Source organism: Mustelus asterias, chromosome 12, assembly GCF_964213995.1.
Source record: "Mustelus asterias chromosome 12, sMusAst1.hap1.1, whole genome shotgun sequence".
In the NCBI taxonomy this organism is placed as follows: Eukaryota; Metazoa; Chordata; class Chondrichthyes; order Carcharhiniformes; family Triakidae; genus Mustelus; species Mustelus asterias.
This window is the reverse complement of record NC_135812.1, coordinates 31,775,857-31,799,379: the sequence shown is the minus strand read 5'-3', so window position 1 is coordinate 31,799,379 and position 23,523 is coordinate 31,775,857. Positions and strand designations below refer to the sequence as shown.

The 23,523-nt window shown below is 43.2% G+C and overlaps 1 protein-coding gene across 13 annotated transcripts in view; it reads right to left on the bottom strand.

Annotated features, from left to right (window-relative positions):
- auts2a (activator of transcription and developmental regulator AUTS2 a) overlaps positions 1-23,523 on the bottom strand; it is a 1,221,519-nt gene that overhangs the window by 108,952 nt on the left and 1,089,044 nt on the right. The window contains exon 1 of one of the 13 annotated variants that reach the window (XM_078225002.1): positions 10,184-10,773. The exons of the other annotated variants lie outside the window; for them this stretch is intronic. The gene's annotated coding sequence lies outside the window, so the exon portion shown is untranslated. Of the gene's footprint in view, positions 1-10,183; positions 10,774-23,523 lie in introns of those variants that run through there. 13 annotated transcript variants of the gene reach the window in all.

Sequence of the window (23,523 nt, the reverse complement as noted above, 5' to 3'; positions counted from 1 at the left end):
ACCCTCTGTCGTAGAGAATTCCAAAATGTCACAATCCAATTCCCCACTGAAAGAGATGATCCAGAGAAATGAGGGCTCTCTCTCTCAGGCAACCTCACCTCCTATTATGTAATTGTTTCGAGCCTCTTCTTACAGATCAGCCTGCGGCGGGAGATTTTTAGATCTTTAGCACAGAAAACAACCATTTGTTCAACTGTGTCTTTGGCAGCTCTTTCCTGCAACAATTCAATGCCTCGTTAATTGTTACTACCTCTTTTCAAAACCCTGTCCCCATATAGTTTGAAGTTGATTTATTAGTGTCACAAGTGGGCTTACATTAACACTGCAATGAAGTTACTGAGAAAATCTCGTAGTCGCCACACTCCGGCACCTGTTCAGGCAAACTGAGGGAGAATTTAGCATGGCCAATGCACCTAACCAGCAGGTCTTTCGGACTGTGGGAGGAAACGCACGCAGACACAGGCAGAATGTGCAGACTCTACACAGATAGTGACCCAAGCCGGGAATCGAACCCGGGTCCCTGCCGCTGTGACACCGTGCTGGCCATATCTTCCAACTGCTTCCAATGTTTATTTAATTTTCACATAAAGGACGTAATGATCTCTGCTGCAAATACTCTACAGGGTACAGTATTTCCTATTCTCGTAGTTCTCTCTGCAAACCAATTTTTTTAAATTTCTGTTCTCAATCCTTATATAATAATTTTACATTAATGGCTCTTTGTCATTGATTCCCCAACCCAAGGAAACAGCCTTTGACTATTTATCTTATCCAAAATCTTCATAAGAATTGAAATGTGTCAAATCTTCTCTGCACCAATGGAAAGCTCTGTAAGCATCTCTCCATATTTATAATTTCCTGTCCCTGATATCATTCTGTTGAATCGATGCTCTCCACTCTCTATGACAGCTACATCCTTTCGAAAATATGCCACCCAAAACAGCAGTGTACGCGAACCATGGCCTAATCATTGCCTTCTACAAATTCATCATTATCTGATTTCCTTTGTATTCATGCCTTCATTTATATAACACAAATGCTCATGTGTTTTGTGGCTTTATCGATCTGTATTTGAGCTGTAGGTCTCTCTATTCACCTACACCTATCAGTGACTTTCTGTTGCGTGTACACTCCCATTTCTTGCTCTTCTCCCCACCATTGTCTCCACTTTGCACTAATCGCATCTGCTTTTTTTTAATAAGAGTACATTTTAACTGGCAAGAAATCAGGTGGGTGGAGGAAAGGAGACCAGGTAAAATGGATGTGAACTGGATTTGAAAGGGATTTAAATCATGCTCTCTTTACTTCTACCCCCTTTACTTGCTGCCAACAAATCATCAGCCTAACTGGCTGCCTGTCTCATTGGGTATGGGTAGCCCTGTTGCCCCGAACCAGCCTTTGTCAGAATAGCCAGCACTCCAGCACTAGGGACAGGGTCGCGACACTGGCATTCCAGCCGGGACCATTACATCCAGGTCCCTCTCGCGTCCCTCCATTCCCAACCTCGGTGGGGCCAAAAATTCAGCCTGAAGTCTCTTCCAGACTGCTTTCGGTGGGATGAAATCCAGATAAAGAGGGAGGGTCTTGTTGATGCTAAGGACCAGGATCAATAAATAAACAGATAAAAACGGCGATTACATTGAAATTTCTTTTTCCTTGCTCCACTTCTTAAAAATTAATTTATCCACTTCTCCGAATCCAGGTTTGTGCTCGTTCATGGCGCCTGGCAGTTTTTAATTCTTCCTCCTTCCTCGTACCTTGCTATTCCTGTCCATTCTATTCTCTGTGCAATTAATGTAATTTATTTTCCTGCTTAGTTTTATGCATCTTCATTTCTGTGAGAGCTTTAAAGTTTATTTCTCTGTTTCCCTAATATTTCAATATGTTTACTACATGTGCTTCAGTATTCTCTTTGTCTCCAATGCTCTCTCTCCTAGTCAGCTGGCTTTACAATGAGTTCAATTTTTCATTCTTTTTGCATGCACCCCCATTTTTTGCGAGACTTTTAATTGCTTTTCTTCGCCCCAGTTCCCTGCTTGCCCCACACCTCAACTTGCTTCCATTACAATGGAATTCATCTTTCATGTTTTGTTTCCTAGTCTCTCGTTTACACTCAGGTGTTGTCATATTATCCCCCCGTTGTTCAAATTCACTCGCCAACCCTTTCAATGCACTTGCCTGTTTCCTTCTCTCTTTCTCCACCCCTTTCCCACCTTGCATTTATCCACTCAATTTAATTTGACTTAACATTTTATTTCATTGCTTTACTCAACCTTTTCTTTCAGTTTGGACCCACAATTCCAATTCACCCAGCTTCCCATCACTACACTGATATCACCTTCCTGTCCTATCTGCCCCTTCCCATCTTTTTACTTTGTTCATTCATGGGATGTGGCTGTTGCCGACAAGGCCAGCATTTATAGACCATCCCTAACTGTCCCTGAGAAGGTAGTGGTGAGCTGCCTCTTAAACAGTTGCAATCCATGTGGTGTACGTACACCCACAGTGTAGTTAGGGAGGGAGTTCCAGGATTTTGCTCCAGCGACAGTGAAAGAACAGTGATATGTTTCAAGTCAGGATTTGTGGCTTGGACGGGAACTTCCAGGTGGTGGTGTTCCGATGTGTCTGCTGATCTTGTCTTTCTGGGTGGTAGTGTTCATATGTTTGGAAAGTGCTTTCTAAGGAGCCTTGGTGAGTTCCTGCAGTGCAGCTTGTAGATAGTACGCACTGCTGTCACTGTGCATTGGTGGTGAAGGGAGTGAATGTTTGTGGATGGGTTCCCAATCAAGCAGGCTGCTTTGTCCTGGATGATACCAAGCTTCTTGAGTACTTTTGGAGCTGCATTCAACCAGGCAAGTGGACAGTATCTCATCACACTCTTGACTTGTGCCTTGTTGATGTTGCACAGGTTTTGGGGACTTAAGAGGTGAGTTACGCACCGCAGGATTCCTAGCCTCTGACCTGCTCTTCTAGCCATGGTATTTACATGGCTAGTCCAGTTCAGTTTCTGCTCAATGGACGGCACGGTGGCACTGCTGGCCTTGCAGCTCCAAGGACCTGGTTTTGATTCCCGGCTTGGGTGACTGTCTGTGTGGAGTTTGCATGTTCTCCCCGTGTCTGCATGGGTTTCCTACGGGTGCTCTGGTTTCCTCCCACAGTCCAAAGGTGTGCTGGTTAGGTGCACTGGCTATGCTAAATTACCCTTTAGTGCCCCGGGATGCACAGGTAAGAGGGATTGGTGGGGTAAATGTGTGGGGTTACGACCTAGGTGGGTCTGTTGTCATTGCAGACTTGATTGGCCGAGTGGCCTCCTTTTGCACTGTAGGATCTCTATGTTTCCATGATGTTGATAACGGGGAATTCAGTAATGGTAATGCCATTGAATGTCAAAAATGATGGTTAATTCTCTCTTGTTGGAGATGGTGATTTGCATGGTGCGAATGCTACTTCCACTTTTGTTTAAATACAAAAAAACTTTCTAATAACGCTCTCCACTTTGTTAGGAAATAGAGCTAGTTTAAGTAATTATATTTGTTTTGCGTGTATTAGAAAGTAAGCATAAGTTTAAGCTTCATTTGTGTTTCTGTGTCCGTGTGCTAAGAAACGGTTAACTTCATGTGAAACAAAGGTGTCTATAGGTTTCAGTTTCACTTTATATTTTGCATCCATTGCATTTGAAATTTTACGACGTAAAAGCAATTACAGGCTTAAAAAAAATGAAGTTGTTGCTTAGCAACCAGAGGCTCACACTTAAGCCCAAAAACATTTGAGTTCAGTTCTAACCACTAAGCAGCAAGAAGCTTTCCACAGAAACTGCTAATACAGGCAGGACAACACAGGGATGCAGAAAGCAAATCCCAGAAGTTAAAGAACAGAAAGTTGCAGAAACCAGGGTAACTAAAAGAGGAAAGTCCCAGGAAGGCTGAAGGCAAAGGGGAAAAGAACCAGAATCTGAGCAAGATACTGTTCACAGAAGGTAAATAAAGGAGCAGAGAGATACTGCCAGTTAAAGATCGAGCAGTCAGATGCAGACCTAGTGAAGTCAGCTAGTGAGAAGTCAGATATCTGAAGTAATCCTAAGGTTGGTGACACCTCAATACAGCTTGTGATGCAGTGGTGTTCTGTTGGCGTGGCTGGGCGTCTGAGGGATTGTGTGGAAGCTTGAATGCACTGGTATTCCAGAGCAGAGGAATACTAAAAGGAGAGGTTGAAATCCTGGATGTGGATCCTTGGTGAAGGCAGCCGAGAGAAAGGATTGTTTGGGAGAAGATTCCAAGCATGTCTTTGAAAGCAAAGTTTGGAAACCCTCATGTGAAAGTCAGAGTTCCAGTGCAACCAGTTGATTCACTGTGTAAAAGCACCTGGGGGGATTTAATGAGAAATCCACAGAAGTTGTATTGAGTGGCACCTGTCACTTGGGTTCAAAGTATGGTGTGTCTGACCACATTTTTCCAATTGGTTTACATGGACTGTGTACTTAGGGAGAACATTAGAGAATATATATTCTGTAACTTGTGTCATCCTTACAAATCTATATATATCTGCTAAAGTATAGCTGAGATAAAGGAGTAGTATATTATAGTTAATCTTTTCTTATTTAATAAATGTTTTATTATTTTGTTAAAAGTTAATCAGCAGTCTTGTGACAAAAGATATAAGTTAGGATCTGTCGAGCCAGCATCCCATTCCTGACTGTTTGGTAGTAACAGCTGGGATCGTAACAATTTGCATAACCTTTGAAGTCTTTTTTGTCTCCATAATTTTACACAATATTAACTCCTTCACTCTCATAAAAACGTGTTCTACCCTCACAATCTTAACCTTTCTATCAGTCTCCTACCCAATATCTCATAATACAATCTATCTATTATTCCAGCCCATCTCCCCTTTGCTAAATCCTTATTCTTTACTACCCTATCTTGCTCTTTCCTTTTGAAAAGTCAACTCTCTGTTTTCTCAGGGTATCACCAACTCTCTGCTGCAGTCCATGTGGTTTAAGTACACCCAAGTGCTGTTAGGGAGGGAGTTCCAGGATTTTGGCCCAGCGACAGTGAAAGAACAGTGATATACTTTCAAGTCAGGATGATGGGTGGTTTGGGGAGGGGAGCTTCCAGGTGGTGGTGTTCCCATGTGTCTGCTGACCTTGTCTTTCTAGATGGTAGTGTTCTCTCTTTCCTCGGGGTATGACTTCCCTACTCTCCTTCCAAACATTCTCCTCCTCTTCATATGTAGTGGAGCTTGAGATGATTTCTGATTTAACTGAGTGTCCTCAACATGGGAAGCGCTCCAAACTGAAAAGATGCTGCCATTAGCTGGTTCGAGGCAGTTAGGGCTCAGGAATGCCCTGGGAGCTATTCAGTGCAGCTGAGAGTTGCACTTGGGACCTTGTGTGGTTTGCAGCTCGCAGAGAAGCCCTGGGAGCTGCCAGGTGCTCTTAGGGTTCAGCAGAGCTCCTAGGAACCCGAGAAGGTGGCAGAAGGTCACTGGTTCTGTGCTGGAGAGGGCTATGGCTCAGAAACAGCCCTGGCAGCTTACTAAAGTTAACAGTTTGTCAAACCGTTGGAATTATGTCAAGAGTGCAGCTTTGTAAAGCCCATGGAACTCAGCCTCTGGGAGGAGAGACTGAATATCGGGAGATAAAAGTTTTAACGAGATTATGTGACTTATGGTGGTCACTGACACCTGTGTAGGTCGCTGAGAAATCTGTAGGATCCGTTTTGGTTGCAACTACCATTTAACATGGAATGTGGTGTGTTGGACCACAGATTGCCTGTTAATTCATATTTACCTTCTGTTAATTCTGAATATTAAGAGTTTAAGATAGATATTGTGAACTGTTTTACTTGCCTGGCTTTATATAGTAAAGTTTATTTTATTTGTGTGGAATCTCAGGGCTTTAATCTCCTCGTGGGTAACTGGGATTTCAAACTTTGTCTATTTTAAACAACAAGTTACTGGCCTCTAATCGGATTTGAATGCACTTCTGATGTGAATCAGTTCTGACATTTTTTTCACTGACTCATACAGGATAACCAAATAATAGTGAGTTTCTGCTGATAAAATTTGACTATGTGATTTGTGACAGGTATATGCAAATTGAAACACTGCTATTCAAATGATTGCTTCCTTCTCTTACAGCCTTGCACTATCACACAAAAGGGTCATTGAAGACCCTTATTGATACCCAAAGATGGCCCCTTTCTTCAAGCTTCACTTGTACAAGTTAGCACTCTTCCCCAAAACGCAATAAGATGTACTGTGTTAATCCCTGCAGAAAAAGGTATTAACCTATTCTCTTGTTGCACCTTCATTATCTGTCCTCAGGACACAGCAAAAGAGACCATGGGAAAAGGGATCTATAGCAGTACGAAAATAAAATCTTAAAGCTGTCATGTTGACAAATGAAAGAAAAATACAGCTCAAATTCTGAAATAAAAATGAAAAATACTCAGCAGATCTTGCAAAAGGTCATAGGCCTCAAAAGTTATCCATGTTCTCTCCGCACAGATGCTGTCTGACCTGCTGAGTACTTCCAGCATTTTCTGTTTTTAAAGCTACACGTTGAAACTACAACATAACACGTTTGATTTGGAGGATGGTTTCTATGCCATGGGCATCTGTTAAAGAATGCTTGACTTAAAGACAGTGCCCTCAACAATCGTTTTGGTAAATACATTGAGTGGGTTTAGTGAGTTAGCAGACCTCAATTTCTGCAATAATGGAATGACTGCAATGGACCACATTCATAGAAAGGCTCCACTGAACTCAGTTTCCCAAATACACTTTACAAAATGTCTCACAATCAGACAAAGGACTTGACTAGAGTATCATAGAATCCTACAGTGCAAAAGGAGGCCATTCGGCCCATCGAGGCTGCACCGACCACAATCCCACCCAAGCCCTATCCCCACAACCCCATGCATTTCCCCTGGCTAGTTCCACTGACACTAAGGGGCAACTTGGCTTGGCCAGTCCACCTAACCCGGACATCTTTCGGACTGTGGGAGGCACCCGGAGGAAACCCACACAGACACGGGGAGAATGTGCAAACTCCATGCAGACAGTGACCCAAGCTGAGAATTGAACCTGGGTCCCTGACACTGTGAGGCAGCAGTGCTAACCATTATGCCACGGTGCCGCCACGTGTATGTGTCACAATGTGCATCAGAACCACCTGTTTCACTTCAGCATCTGATTCCTTGTTGCTCATTTTATTTAAAAGAACTGCTTTCATCAGATTCAAGTTTTTTAAAATTAATTTCTTATGATGTGGCTGTCCCTGATAAGAGCAAGATTTAATGCCCATCCCTAATTGCTCCTGAGAAGATGGTGGTGAGTTGCCTTCTTGAACCACTGCAGCCCATGTGCTGTAGGTACACCCACAGTGCTGTTAGCTCCAGGATTTTGAGCCAGCAACAGTGAAGGAACGACGATATATTTCCAAGTCAGGATGGTGTGTGGCTTGGAGGGGAACTTCCAGGTGGTGGTGTTCCCCCATGCATCTGCTGCCCTTGTCCTTCTAAATGGTAGTGGGTTTGGAAGGTGCCGTCAAAGCGGCCTTGGTGACTTCCTGCAGTGCATCTTTTAGGTGGTGCACACTGCTGCCACTATGCATCAGCAGTGGAGGGAGGAAATGTTTGTGAATGGGGTTCCAATCAAGCAGACTGCATTGTCTTGGATGGTGTCTAGCTCCTTGACTGTTATTGGAGCTGACTTCATCCAGGCAAGTGAAGAGTATTCCTGACTTGTGCCTTGTAAATGGTGGACAGGTTTTGGGGAGTCAGGAGTTGAGTTACTTGCCGTCAGATTACGAGCCTCTGTCCTGTTCTTTTGGTCCTGCCTGGAGACAATACACATCTCTTTAACCTGTGCTTAATGCTTCCTCCACCCACATTGTCTGTATCTTTAAGATCTGGCTGGTTGTAGGGATTCGCATTCTAATCAGTATTCTGTATCTTGATTTTTGTGTCTCTGTGCCCTGTTTGAGAGCACATTTCCACTCCATCTGACGAAGGAGCAGCGCTCCGAAAGCTAATGGTATTTGCTACCAAATAAACCTGTTGGACTTTAACTTGGTGTTGTTAAAACTCTTACTGTGTTCTTTTGGTCACAGTATTTATATGGCTAGTTCGATAAAGTTTCTGGTCAATGGTTCCTAACCCAGGATGTTGATAGCGGGGGATTCAGTGTTGGTAATGTCATTGAATATCAAGGGGCGATGATTAGGATCTCTCTTATTGGAGATGGTCAATGCCTAGCACTTGTGTAACATGAATGTTACTTGTCACTCGAAGCCTGGGTTTTTCCAGGTCTTGTTGCATTTGGACATGGACTGCTTCAGGACCTACAAGCAAAATTGCTGTCAGTGACTACCACCAACTATTTGCATGGATTTCAAGTGAAAAAGGGCTGTTTTTTTGACTGGTTTAGTGTGCAGGGAGAACAATTTACCATTACATGAAATTATACAGAATGTATAAACTGAAACGGGTCATTTGGCTCAACTGGTCTATGCCAGTCCTCATTGGCTACTTGAGTGAGGTAACAAAATAAGCTGCTGTTTTCAGAAGAAATGTCAGAAAATAAATTGGCAAGGAACAGTCTTTTAAACTTACCCGTGGTGTCAACGTCCATTTTGCCCTTGCATTAGGTGTAATATGGTAACCTTAGAGCTTACAAGCCATGTTTAAATTCTCTTGCTGTCTCCACTCTGCCTAATAGCATAAAATGAAGTCCTCCAGTGCAAACACATTTTTAGCTTAATGAATAATACAAATGTGCTGGCACCATCGAAAGTAAAAATCAGCTCAATTCTGCATGCTCTAACCTACTGAAATGAGCCAAAAAACTGCTTTAGCTTCATTATGGACCACCTAATCAGCAGGATTTATTGGGACTACTTAAGGCTGCTGTTTAAAACTATCTTGTGGGGATTCCAGCACTTACGAGAACCCCATGGTTATAAAGGAATCAATGGTGAAAAGCAGATATCAAGTTTAACTATCTGGCTTTTAATCCAGTAAACCTGCAGCTCTCTGAACTGCCAAGGCATGAGAAGCGCAGTCAAATCAATCCATGAAGTCTAATGCAACTTGACAAAGAGAAAATGCTGACAGACTAATAGGTGAGAAAAGTGTGGCTTTCTCGTATAAAGTCACGGGAATTGTTTTCTTTCCCAGAGATCAAGAACTTGCATTGAGCACAAGCTGGACCTCAGATGGAGTGGCGTCACATTTTTAACATCAGCAGCATTTGTGAATGCCTTTCTGACTGAGAGGGTTTGATCTCATCTTGAGAACCAGAAACAAGAAGTTTCCCTTTACAGGCTGCCTTTTAAACACAGTCGACTGAGAGATTGTTTCATGAAAAGATTAATTTGAAAAGCGCCCACACGATTGGGGGGGGGGGGGGGGGGGGTGGGAAGGGCATAACTCAGCTTCTAAAGAGGTATTTCAACTAAGGTGGCCAGTCATCAATGCCCTTATAAGTGAATATCCCTGCTGCACAATATTCTGTTCATTTCCAATATATTAGAAATAGGGACTTCAGTTTCCTCTTTCATAGAATCATTGAATCCCTACAGCGCAGAAGGCGGCCATTCAGCCCATCAAGCCTGCACCGACAACAATTCCACCCAGGCCCTATCCCTGTAACCCCACGTATTTACACTGCTAACCCCCCCGACACTAAGGAGCAATTTAGCGTGGCCAATCAACTTAACCTGCACAAGTTTGGTCTGTGGGAGGAAACCGGAGCACCCAGAGGAAACCCACGCAGACACGGGGAGAAAGTGCAAACTCCACACAGTCAACAGAGGCCAGAATTGAACCTGGGTCCCTGGCACTGTGAGGCAGCACCCTGAAATTGGAATTTCGATCATTAAGAGATCATTTTCAAGGCATTACATGTATTTCATACTCTTCAAGAACTTTATATTTCTATATAATCCTTGTTCACAGCTCACAAATGCTATGAGTAAAGAAGACATGATGTAGATTTTTTACTATTAGATGCAAAATGCTGAGCATTTACTACAGCTGATCAGATCCAAACACGATGGTCTATTTGTGGGGGTCTCAATTTCGGAAGTTATCTTTCTCCTAATCCCTACACATCAATCTAAAAGGTTGCCTTGGCTATGGAGCTCAGGCAACAAAAGAAAAGTAATGCACAGCATACTTACTCCAGTACTCCAGTGGTGGCTGAACTCGCTCAGAACACACAATTTTATGCCACGCACCACACTCGCAACAGAAACCAATTCCTCCCCATAAGGAACTCAGCAGTAGTCTCCTCTGAACAGTAAATGTGGTATCCTTCAGCAAGAGCACAAAAAAAATCAAGAATCCTGTCCTACGAGCTTTGAGTCTTTATTCCATTCAAATGGGGCTCTCCATGAGCATGAAATTCACAGCATTTCCTAAGCTGTTTGCCTTCCTCCCATGTGGTGTCAGATAACACCCCAAAAATTCCCCAGGTCGGCATCAGTTTATATCTGATCTTCAGTCTTGCTGGGAGGTGTGCATAATTGACGCACTGTAACCAACACAGTAACAGCTTGATCCAAGCACACTGACACCGTCAAATCATCTGAGAAAAAAAGAGCTGCTTTCATCAAAACTCATCTGGCTCCAGCGCCTAATTTTTTTCTCCCTTGTTGTTGCCCGAGTTATTTAAAAGGGTGGACGGTCGAGCCTTAGCCAGGCGAGGTAAAAAGCTCGATGGGTATTAGAATTTCACACAGTCATCAAGGGCCTTCCTCGCAAAACTGTCACAGGAGATGGCAATCTGCTGTAGTGTGCAAAGCTTGATGGACTGTGGGACTATAATCAACTCTTTGACTGATTGCTCAATTTGCAGTGGGACCTAGTTCCTGGCCTCCACAGCACTGAGCTGTTTATTTTAACTGCACTAAGAACGGCAAACAGTCAGCCTGACTTGGTGTTCTGCAGACCCTACTGCGGCAATTTAATAGCCTCCAGACCTCAGTCAAGGATTCTGTTACCAATAAGAACAATACTAAGACTATACTCCATTTCCTCCAAAAGAGGTGTCTGGACATACATCCACACTTATGTCAGTCTAACTAGGATGATTTACACTTCCCCAGTGTGTGAGTTTAAATTAGACAGCTCGCTTGAAGCGCAATGGGGTCGATATTGCATTACAGTCACGGCAGAGCATCAGCTTCCTTAATCCCTGTCCAGGGCAGGCAGTGTTTTTTGTCCTTTTAAAGGGGATTACGAAAGTTTAACTACTTTTCTCTTTGTTGCCATAACATACCATGGGGGGCGTTAAAAGCTGCCCTCCCAGCCTTCATCAATATAAGTGGCAGGTTCTTAATCCAGCCCTTGGGTCAGGCTTAGTGTATCTGCACAGCCGAAGTTCTTTGCAAAGTTCAGCAGGCAAAAACTATATTGTTTCCCCCAACGACCCTCCCTCCCCAAAGGAATTCTTCAATAGTCAAGATGTTTTCAGTTGCCAGATTCTAACTTCTTGTCTGGTAAAGTGTTCATTTTAATTTTCACAATGTCAAAACCATCAGGTCAGAAATGTACTATACTGAGGGTTTTTTTTTTGCAAGATAGCAATAGCTAATTGAATGGCCAGGGGCAACTTGATTTGATCTTCCATGAAACTACAGGCACATTGGGGTGCTGGAATGTGTCTGTATTATGGCAGATGGAACATCTGACATTGCAATAGCTTCCAAGTGTTTTTTTGGGGGAGGTTTTCGTGCACTATTTTATCAAATTTATCACAACTGTTGTCTCAGCTCACTAAGGCATTCTACTAAACAACGCAAGATCATGAATTACCTGTTTGAACCTTAGACTACATGGACCCAGTTTATTTCACTTGGAAAAGCTGGGTAGGATATTACAATTGTCCCCTGAATGCTGGTCCATAAAGACTATTTAAATATTTACAAAGTTGCAGAGGTAATGGCATGGTGGTGGTATTGTCACTAGACTAGTATACTAAGACCCAGGGTAATGCTCTGGGGACCCAGGTTCAAATCCCAAGGAAGAGGGCGAAATTTGAATGAAAAATTCTAATGATGATATTTAAACCATTATCGATTGTCGTAAAAACCCATCTGCTTCACTGATGTCATTTAGGGAAAGAAATCTATCGTCCTTTCCTGGTCTGGCCTACATGTGACTCTAGGCAGGAGGCGATGGCCTAATGCTATTATCACTAGGCTATTAATCCAGAAATTCAGCTAATGTTCTGGGGACCCAGGTTCAAATCACGGAGGATGGTGGAATTTGAATTCAATAAAAATATCTGGAATTAAGAATCTACTGATGACCATGAAACCATTGTCTACTGTCGAAAAAATCCATCTGGTCCATCAATGTCCTTTAGGGAAGGGAATCTGCCGTCTTTACTTGGTTTGGCCTACAGCAATATGGTTGACTCTCAACTGCCCTCGGGCAACTTGGGATGGGCAATAAATGCTGGCCAGCCAATGACGCCCACGCCCCACGAATGAATAAAATATCTGGAATTAGGAATCTACTGATGACCATGAAACCATTGTCTACTGTAGACAATGGTTTCATGGTCATCAGTAGATTCTTAATTCCAGATATTTTTATTGAATTCAAATTCCACCATCCTCCGTGATTTGAACCTGGGTCCCCAGAACATTAGCTGAATTTCTGGATTAATAGCCTAGTGATAATAGCATTAGGCCATCACCTCCCGCCTAGAGTCACATGTAGGCCAGACCAGGAAAGGACGATAGATTTCTTTCCCTAAATGACATCAGTGAAGCAGATGGGTTTTTACGACAATCGATAATGGTTTAAATATCATTAGAATTTTTCATTCAAATTTCGCCCTCTTCCTTGGGATTTGAATCTGGGTCCCCAGAGCATTACCCTGGGTCTTAGTATACAAGACTAGTGACAATACCACCACCATGCCATTACAGCAATGTAATTGATTCTTTACTGCCCTCTGAATTGGTCTAGGAAACCACTCAGTTCAAGGGCAATTCAGGATGGGCAACAAATGCTGGCTCAGCCAGCAACGCCCACATTCCATGATTTTTTAAAAAAATCATAAAACGCACTAAAGTCAGGGAGGCCATTTAGTCCATCTTTAACTTCTACTCTGGTCTACTACCACTCACTCTCTCTCAAGTTAACCCAGGGAGGCACCAACCTCCCTGGAAGACCAATCCAAGTATTGATCAGTTTTAGTGCAAAGATGATCTTCCTGCTGGCTGCTAGACCCTCATCACTTTCTCAGACTTGTATGCTCTCTCCATATGGGGCAACATCTTCAGCATTGACCCTTTGTAATGGCTTTCTGAATCCAAGTCACCAATGCAGATTAGGAACAGTATCTTCACCAATGATAAACCCTGGGCGGTCATTCCACTTTGTACTTTCTCCCTTCACCACTCCCTAACAGGCACCTACTGCTTTCCTTCTTTCAGCCAAAATTCTCACTTAGACATCAGGTTTTACTTAAAAGTGCTGCCTGCTCTCTGCCACAGCAGCAGATCAGGAAACATTCATCAAAGACATTTTGGGAATCTAAGCAAACCACCTCATCATGTTTCCCAATGACCACTTCACAGCTAACTGTTCAAAAAGTGTCCAGGGGTCATTGTCTGTAGCTGCTAAATTCCATGTCTTCCCCTTTTCCCAAATGGGTTCTGCAGCAGCCAGTTTTCAATCTAATGGCACATTATCTGCATTCATTGATTCACTCATGATCACTAATAACACTTTGCAAATTTCATCCCTCCTAGTCTCCTGGTATCCTGGGATAGATCTACCATTTGGAGAAAGTGTTTCCTTATGAATATTAGATCAGGACAGTATCAGTCTAGGCAGTGATGCCTCCCAGAACTAAAGAGACTGTTGATAGTCATGATTTATGTTTGCATACGAAGAATAGTTCTGTGGGTCAGATACTTGTAAAGTGCTTTGCGTCAATGCTTGAATCTGCAATTTCAGGGCTTTAGTAATCGAGATGTGGACTGGCGATCCAGTCAAGTGTCAAAAGCTGAGGAATTTAAATTCAGACAATTCAATAAAAATCTGTAACGTTAACCATATAACTACTGAATTAGTAGTTGTGCATCATAATGTTAACCATATAACTACTGAACTGTCAGAAAATACTGGAAAATCTCAGCTGGTCTAACAGCATCTGTGGAGAGAGAATGGAGCCAATGCTTCGTCAGAGCTGACAAAGGGTTATCCAGACACGAAACATTGACTCTATTCTCTCTCCAGGATGCTGTCAGACCTGCTGAGATTTTCCAACATTTTCTGTTTTTGTTTCAGATTCCAGCATCTGCAGTATTTTGCCTTTGACATTAAAAAAATCCATTTGGTTCACTAATGTGAAAGGTATCTGCCATCCTTACCTTGGCCGGAATTCTCCGGCTGTTCACACGGGTGGGATTCTCTTGTCTCGCCGGTGGTGCACCTCCTGCTGTGGGTTTCCCGACAGCACAGAGTGGCTTCAATGGGAATTCCCATTGACAGCGGCGGGACCAGAGGATCCCACCGCCAACAAATGGTACATTGCCTCCCGCTGCCGCGAAACACACTGAGGTGAGGCCAAAGAATCTCACTCCTTGTCTGGCCTATGGGTGACTCCGGATCCACATCCACATGAATGACCCTGAACTGACCTCAGAAATAGCTTAGCAACTCTCTCCATTGTCAAGAAGGCAGTTCCCTACCAGTTTCTCAAGGATGGACAATAAATGCCGACCTTGTCATTGAAGTCGACATTACATGGGCAAATGAATAAAGCGGAATGGGAAGAAACTGAATAAACAATGAAAAGTAAAGATGACAACAGTACAGGGCTATCTTTCCCCTAGTCTAAAACCAGACAAGTCACTTCAGTCTGTGATTTCATACCTCAAGTTCTCGTCCAATTCTATCACCCATCACTTCAGGATGTTTAATGTCTCCATATGACATTTTGTGATCTAGCATTTTAGTGGCAAAGTCAATCCTTTTGTAGTAAACCTCCACCAAAACAATAGACAGAGAAATATCAGATAAACATGTGAAATATTCACGCGCTTTGTCACCGCACATCATTTTTGACCTCGTGTTTTAATGTTGTAAAAATAAAAACATCTGGAATGCAGCAACACACAACTCATCAGAAGGGAAAAATGCAAGTTATTGTTTGGAGAGGAGGTGGGTGATCTTTCATCAGGACTCACTTCTTAGGTTTCGTTTACAAAGAGCTGAATTATCATTCTCCCAATGTATTTGATCCGCACAGCCTCTTATCTGCTCTGGGGCCCAGAATCGGGCAGAGACCAAAAAGACAGGCAGTTGCATTGCATTTGTTGAATACACTAGTGATTGGGATTATTCTGGTTGGTGGAGGGGCCGACACAGGAAGGGAACCAGGAACCAATGTAGGCCAGAGAGGGCAAGAGCAATTTATTGAGTGGGGCTTGTCACAGGTTATAGGACAAGTATCCGAATTTGGGATGAGTTGAAGATTTTGGAGGGTGGGGAATGGCAGATTGGACGGGGAAAGTATTAGAATAGTTGGGTGACGATGCTCATTACTGCATTGGAAAATGCCTGTCGCCATTTATTACACACCAAATGACCCGGTTTGACAAGTGGGATAATCAGCAAACATGATGGGATAGATTTAAAGGCTGCCATTCTCCTCAATTAGCAAGTTAGTGCATCAAATCACCTGACATCAGAGTCAGATTAATTTTTGTGTTATTTGTGATACAGAAAAAAATTACATTCAATTGAAACATTTAAAATTTTCAGGAATATTATAAACATAGTTCGGGAGGTTTTGTGCTCCCATTTTAGCACTGGTGGTTAGCACTGCTACCTCACAGCGCCAGAGACCCAGATTCGATTTCAGCCTTGGGTGACTGTCCGTGTGGAGTTTGCACATTCTCCCCTTGTCTGTGTGGGTTTCCTCCGGGTGCTCCGGTTTCCTTCCACACTCCAAAGATGTGCGGGTCAGGTTGATTGGCCATGCTCAATTGCCCCTGTGTGTCAGGGAGACTATCAGGTTAAATACGTGAGGTTATGGGGATAGGGCAGGATTGCTGTTGGTGCAGGCTTGATGGGCCAAATGACCTCTTGCAGCACTGTAGAGATTTACAGCAATCCTGACATTGAACACTGGGATCCCCATTTGAATACAATTAAATATAATCAGGCCCCTAACATTACCATGGAGGAAACCGCCCTTGGGGTTGATGGTTTTCATGCCGATTTTCCCTCCCGCTGCGACACTGCAAAACACTCAGGTTGGCCATCACTGGTCATACCCACAGGAGGACTTCAAGTCCTTTGTAATTGAGAATACTCCATTGTGTCCAGCACCTCCATAAACAAAAAGAGTCAGGGATTATAACAGACACAATATTCTAAAGCATACTGAAGGATGATGTGCTATCACAAGAATTCTCTATTTAGAGAAGGCACATAGAAACAGCCATCCTACAAGATAAAGAACCATTTCAGCGCATCAACTGCTTGACTTACATAAAAGATAAGCATGAACAGTATACATTTTTCAGTGATTTCTTCTCAGTCATGAAAAAAAACATGAAGAAGGATCTCTCCAAATGTGTTCAGCTTCCTTATTGCTGCTGCTTTGAAACCACAAACTGCGAGAGGGAGGGGTGGAGATAGAAGAGAGAGGGATAGAGAGAGAGGGGAAGGAGAGAATTGCACATGGAGGGAGAGTGAGAGAGGGAAAAGCATGGACATTCATACAACTGTTCTTTTGTGAGCTTCCCCCTTTATTTCCATTAGATGGAAGTTGGGCAACTAAACTGTCAACCATTATTACTACCCTAAGGCAAGAACTCACATGTTTGATTGTGTGAGGCAAGCCAACAAGTGCCCATTTAGCTAAGGCTCCCTGCTGTACAAACATAGCAGAATGACCTGTTGAAATTTCAGCTCTCCCAAGCAGTGATCTTCTCATAATAGCCTGAAATGTTAAAGGCTGTACATCACGATCCTGCCTCTGTATTCTAATTAACACTCCAAATGTTCAGGTGATCTCCAGATTACTAGCCCAGCGACGAGACAAAATGCAGCTTTGGGATTTAATTCCTGATAAACCAAACATCCAATACAAAAATATCAAAACTAAAAAAAAAAAAATCGACTCATGCAAAATCCATTTTGCCACATTGAAAATGAGCGGCAAGGTCCCAGGTCCAACCTCTTGTCATTTGCTGAGTTGGATGATCTCAGCCGAGGAATTTCAAAGTAGCCTGAGCTACAAAGGGTTAAAATAGCCTGCATTGCTGCTCTAGATTGTGACCCAGTGACACCTGCTGGAAAGTGCACGGGCGGACCACTGTTGCGATGCCTTCCAGGGTCAAACAGCCTGCCAGTACTTGTCAGCAGCTGTCAGGCATTGAAGAATGGACACTTTTACAAGGTACCCGAGGGTTGTTAGTGCTGGTGAAACAGTACAAAAGTTGATGATGGAAGAGGGCAAAAAAAATGGGTCAAATTATTTTATCAAGAGTTCCTTGGAGAACCAAGTTCCAAATTTTGACTACTCCAGGTGCAAAAAAATACTTCCTGGTTTCACTTGTAAATGGAGTTACTTTAAGACTACGCCCCCCCCCCCCCCCCCCCCCCACCTTCCTGGATTCCCTTACCAGAGGAAGTCGTTTCTCACTGTCTATCCTGCAGAATTCCTATATCATTTTAAATATCTGAATTAGATAATCCTTCACCCTTCTAGAAATAACCCAGAGGTGTGCAAACTGCACTTATAATTAACCCCTTCAAGCCCTGGTATTAGCATGTCAATATATCTGTTTTTTGAGGTCTGCTGTGCAAAACTGAAAGCAGTACTCCAGATGATCAAGGCTCTGTATAACTAAAGCATCACTTTATTTTTGTATTCAAAGCCCCCTTCTCGAAAGCTGGTCAGCACTCCAGTAGCCTTTTAGATTCCGTTTTTGTGATTTGTCACAGACACATAAATCTCTTCGCTTGCCCACAGCACCTAGTCTCGCACCACTTAGAAAATATTCTAATTTGTCTCTTTCCAAAGTGGAAAGAGACAAAGTGGACAACCTCACATTTCTCTTTCAGTAAGAATGGAACATCGGAATCATGTGATCCTGGGTTTCCCACCATGCATCAGGATGCCCGGTAAATAAGACACAATGGCAAACATTTACCAACACCCCACATTGGTATTTTTGAAACAATTATGATCTTGAAGCTACTGGCATTTTCAAGAGTGAAAAATTGTGAAACAAATACACAGGCCATTACTCAGAAATGACATTAGAAAGGATGGCACAGTGGGCAGCACTGATGCCTCACAGCGCCAGGAACCTGGGTTCAACTCTGGCCTCGGGTCACTGTCTGTGTGGAATTTGCACATTCTCCCCGTGTCTGCATGGGTTTCCTCCGGGTGCTCCGGTTTCCTCCCACAGTCCAAAGATGTGCAGGTTAGGTTGATTGGCCATGGTAAATTGAGCCTAGTGTCAGGGGAGATTAGCAGTGTAAATATGTGGGGTTACGGGAATAGGGCATGGGTGGGATTGTGGTCGGTGCAGACTTGATGGGCCCAATAGCCTTCTTCTGCACTGTAGGGATTTTATCATTCTATTCTATGAAAGCGAAGCAGCTTTGACTGGCAAAAGGAGAAGATTTGACTGAACACCTGAAACATTCTACATGACTCATGTGTGACTATTTTAGATATAAAAGCCTGTTTGTTTGGTTTTAGGGACTTTCTGCAGTGATTCTTACAAAATAATATATTTGTCCACTGAATTTAACATCAGGTTTGTGTCAATTGAGCATGAAATGGATAAAATGCATTTGAAAGATTTGTGAACAATGCTCAGTCAGTTGAGTCTGATGCGGTACTGAGATGTACACAGCAGATGGCCAAGGTTTCAACCCTTGGCCTCTGCTACAATGTCTACATTAGTTGATCTCAGACACTGCAGCAGCTGGGGGATCTACAAGTGGACTCAGAATTCCTATGCTATCGAGAAGTAAAGTAAATAGGTCAGGGTTGAAGAGCCTTTTTATCATCCTGTTGAATAAAGGCTTGGTGTGGGTTGCAGATGAGGGTGACACTGCAATACCTCTGTGTGGCCAAATAAACCTACTAATGTTCAAACCTAGGCTTTACAGTCTTTAGCACTAGTATTGCGCAGGTGTTACAAACAGGCCGGGAGTGAACTGAAACCCTTATCCTTTCCTTACTGCCCGTTGTCAGTACCATTTTCAGACAGAAAGATGCATGTGTTTATGAGTCCCTGCATGCTCCCCCTTTAAAAAGCAGCAGCAAGCTTTTATGAACTAGTTATTTCAATGTTGGCATTGAAATAACTAGCTGGAAAATTTAGCCTTCACCATTCAGGCTGACACACAAGAAGTGGCCACCTGGATGACATCCAAGAGAGCTGTTAGCAAGTGTGGAATGACCCTTCCTCAGTAAACCATAAACTGACCATTACAGCGACAGTCTGCCCCCTTTTCAGTTTAAATAAGAGAGGATTATTTATTCATGCATTCACCATGAAAGTCTAAATGCCAATCACTCAGCACACGCTCAAGGAAAAAATACATTTAGGGAAAATAGTGTACTGCTACAAGTTGTAACAAGAATAGTTCATAATTCATGCGTCTGGCTCATTGTAGGACAACAGTTGTTGCAGGTTTGTTAAAGGAAGGATTCTCCTTTTGAATTGTAGGAGTTCAAATAGGGGAAGTCAGATATCTGGATTATCGCTGGATTCCCTTGAAGAACTGGATGTTCAGCGGTTCCCTAGTTGGCAGTCATGGAATAATCCTTTCTTGGTAAACAAACCATAAACCAAGCCAGGCACTTGTGATTTTCATATCAGGAAGACCAATTTCTTCACAGGTGGACTTGGGTTTTAGGAATCAGGCGGGAAGGCCTTTTACAACCTCCTGTACTGAAAGGCAACGATACCTTCTCTGCAGCTGCTGTGCCTTGTGGTGTTCTCTGCAGGCGACCCAGGTCCAGCTAGGTTTACAGATGAAAACTTGTTACTTCTAGATGGTTTCAGTCACCTGGAATGACTGAGCTGAAACCAATGCTATGCAATGGAGATGTCAGATGAGTTCTTCACACTTACTCAGGACAAACTGGTTTCTGCACAGCCCTCATTGTTGGGGTTTCAATTGGGAGACATGTAACCTGGACTTCTGTCTCAGGTAAATCTCCAAACAATAGCAAGTGTAAATTCCACAGATATGATTTGTCTTGGTATGTCCACTACAGGAGAAGGCCCCCACCCAGGGTGGTACAATTCGAACGTTTCAGAAACGGCAGGTAATTTTAGTGGAAGTTGCAAAGGCCACCTTTTGCGAGGCAGCCACCTTAGCTGTCTGGTTTTTGACATTAACAAAGTCAGTTCCAGAAGAGCCCATCGGAGTGCAGTCCATGTTTAAAGTGATGATTTGGGCATGCCTTCACTGGGCCTAACACTGGCAACATTGGCATACTAAAATATTGGCATTGAAATAACCAGCAGGAAAATTTAGCCTTCGCCATTCAGGCTGACACACAAATGGCCACTTGGATGAGGTCCAAGTTAGCAGCCATGGAATAATCCTTCCTTGGTAAGCCATAAACCAACGATTACAGCCACAATCTGCCCGCTTTTCGGCACATACCCTGCCTTCCAATTTTCCTAATCAATATCAAATTAAATATTCCAAATTGATTCCCGAAATCTGAGTCTTATTAATAACCCCATCGTATGAATCTTCATTTTCTGCTCCCAAATATGAAAAAACCAGGTTTGGAGTCTGTCCTATGTTTTCTGCTTTAGCTCACTAAGTATTCCAGTAGCTCTTCTCCGCACCTTTTCTAGTTCAGCTATATCCTTCTTATTGTGAGGGGTCTGAAACAGTACACAATAATCCAGTGAGATCTGACCGACGTTCCATAAAGCATCAAGAGAAAATCCCTCAATCGACACCCAATCCAACCAACACCGCATTCTTGACAGGTGTCCGGCATTGATTTGATGGTTGAGCAAACAGTCTGCTCCGACTCCAGATCCCTTTCATCTTTTATCAGTATTTTTCTGCTAATCCTGTAATCCCTCCGCTTATTTCACATCGCTAAGAGCATGGCTTTACACTTATCTCCGGCTAGATAGTAATGCAGCGGACAATGAGAGCTGGGGAACAATACAAAATAAGAAGTTTAACAACACCAGGTTAAAGTCCAACAGGTTTATTTGGTAGCAAAAGCCACACAAGCTTTCGAGGCTCTAAGCCCCTTCTTCAGGTGAGTGGGAATTCTGTTCACAAACAGAACTTATAAAGACACAGACTCAATTTACATGAATAATGGTTGGAATGCGAATGCGAATGCGAAAATTGGAATATTCGCATTCCAACCATTATTCATGTAAATTGAGTCTGTGTCTTTATAAGTTCTGTTTGTGAACAGAATTCCCACTCACCTGAAGAAGGGGCTTAGAGCCTCGAAAGCTTGTGTGGCTTTTGCTACCAAATAAACCTGTTGGACTTTAACCTGGTGTTGTTAAACTTCTTACTGTGTTTACCCCAGTCCAACGCCGGCATCTCCACATCAGAACAATACAAAACACAGAGTCCAAACAACCAGAGAGGTGGCACCACAGAGCTGGCGAAGTAGCTCCCGGTGGCACAGTGGTTAGCACTGCTGCCTCACAGCGCCAGGGATTCGGGTTCGATTCCCGGCTTGGGTCACTGTCTGTATGGAGTTTGTCCACGTGTCTGTGTGGGTTTCCTCCGGATGCTCCAGTTTCCTCACACACGCGAAAGATGTGCGGGTTAGGTTGATTGGCCATGCTAAATTGACCCTAATGTTAGGGGGATTAACAGGGTAAATGTGTGGGGTTACGAGAGTAGGGCCTGGGGAGATTGCGGTCCATACAGACGCGATGGGCCAAATGGTCTCATTCTGTACTGTAGGGATTCTATGATGATACTAATTAGACACAATGATGAGACTGCAGCTTTCAGTTATATAAACACAAAGCTACACTTGTCAATGTTGCTTGTACCCATTGTCCTTACGAGTTTGAAAGCACTTTGAAAGACGTTACCTCAAGTCAGGTTTAAATAGATTATTGGTACACAGCATATTGTGAAGCTTCAATGTATTTTCTACTTTGTTATATACTCTACTGCAAACACTAGATGGTGGCAGAATTGTACTTTCTGGCGAAGCACTGAATCTCCCAGAATTCTTTAAACTATACTTCACTTCTCTCCTCCATGTTTCCACTTTCTCAGAAGGCTAAGGAAATTCAGCATGTCCACTACAACTCTCACCACTTTTTACAGATGCCCCATGGAAAGCATCCTTTCTGGGTGTATCACAGCTCCTGCTCTGACCAAGGCCACAAGAAACCCAAAGGGTTGTGAACGTAGCTCAGTCCATCATGCAAACCAGCCTCCCATCCATTGACTCCGTCTACACTTCCTGCTGCCTCGGAAAAGCATAATCAAGGACCCCACGCACTCCAGACATATTCTCTTCCACCTTCTTCCATCGGGAAAAAGATACAGAAGTCTGAGATTACATACCAACTGACTCAAGAACAGTTTCTTCCCCGCTGCCATCAGACTTTTGAATGGTCCTATCACACATTAAGCTGATCTTTCTCTTCACCCTATTGGTAACTACAACACTATATTCTGCACCCCATCCTTTCCTTCTCCCCAACGTACTCTATGAATGATATGCTACGTCTGTAACATATCGCATGAAACAATATTTTTCATTATATCCCAGTAAATGTGACAATAATAAATCAATTCAATTCAATCCATATAAAATATGGTATTGATGTCTAGGACGAAACTTGAGGATCACCTGTACAACGGTACCTTGCTTTGGGTGGCACGGTGGCACAGTGATTAGTACTGCTGCTGCCTCACTGCACCAGTGACCCAGATTCAATTCCCGGCTTGGGTCACTGAAAGTGTAAAGTTTGTACATTCTCCCCGTGTCTGCATGCGTTTCCTCCCGGTGCTCCGGTTTCCCTCCACAGTCCAAAGATGTGCGGGTTAGGTGAATTGGCCATGCTAAGTTGCCCCTTAGGGTCAAGGGGGACTTGCTAGGGTAAATGCATGGGGTTATGGGGATAGGGCTTGGGCAGGATTGTGGTCAGCGCAGACTCGATGGGCCGAATGGCTTTCTTCTGCATTGTAGAGATTCTTTTCTATTCTTAACAACAGTACTGAGGAGAGAAAGGTCTCCTCGTCTTCCTGTAGGAAGTGACGCACTAAGTGGATTGTGGCAAACTCCATGATATACTTAGACTTCCCAAAATAAAGATGAAAAGTTTCAGCAGAAAGGCTATCAGCTGAAAACTGTGGAAATTCAAACCCTGGGAATAAGTAAGAAATTGATGAAAGGTGGAAAACACTAAGCACTCCTTGATATGATTAACTTAGAGGAAGGGTGAGCAGGCAATGGGATGTTTGAGGCTTCAGTGCCAGGGCTACGGCTGTTTCT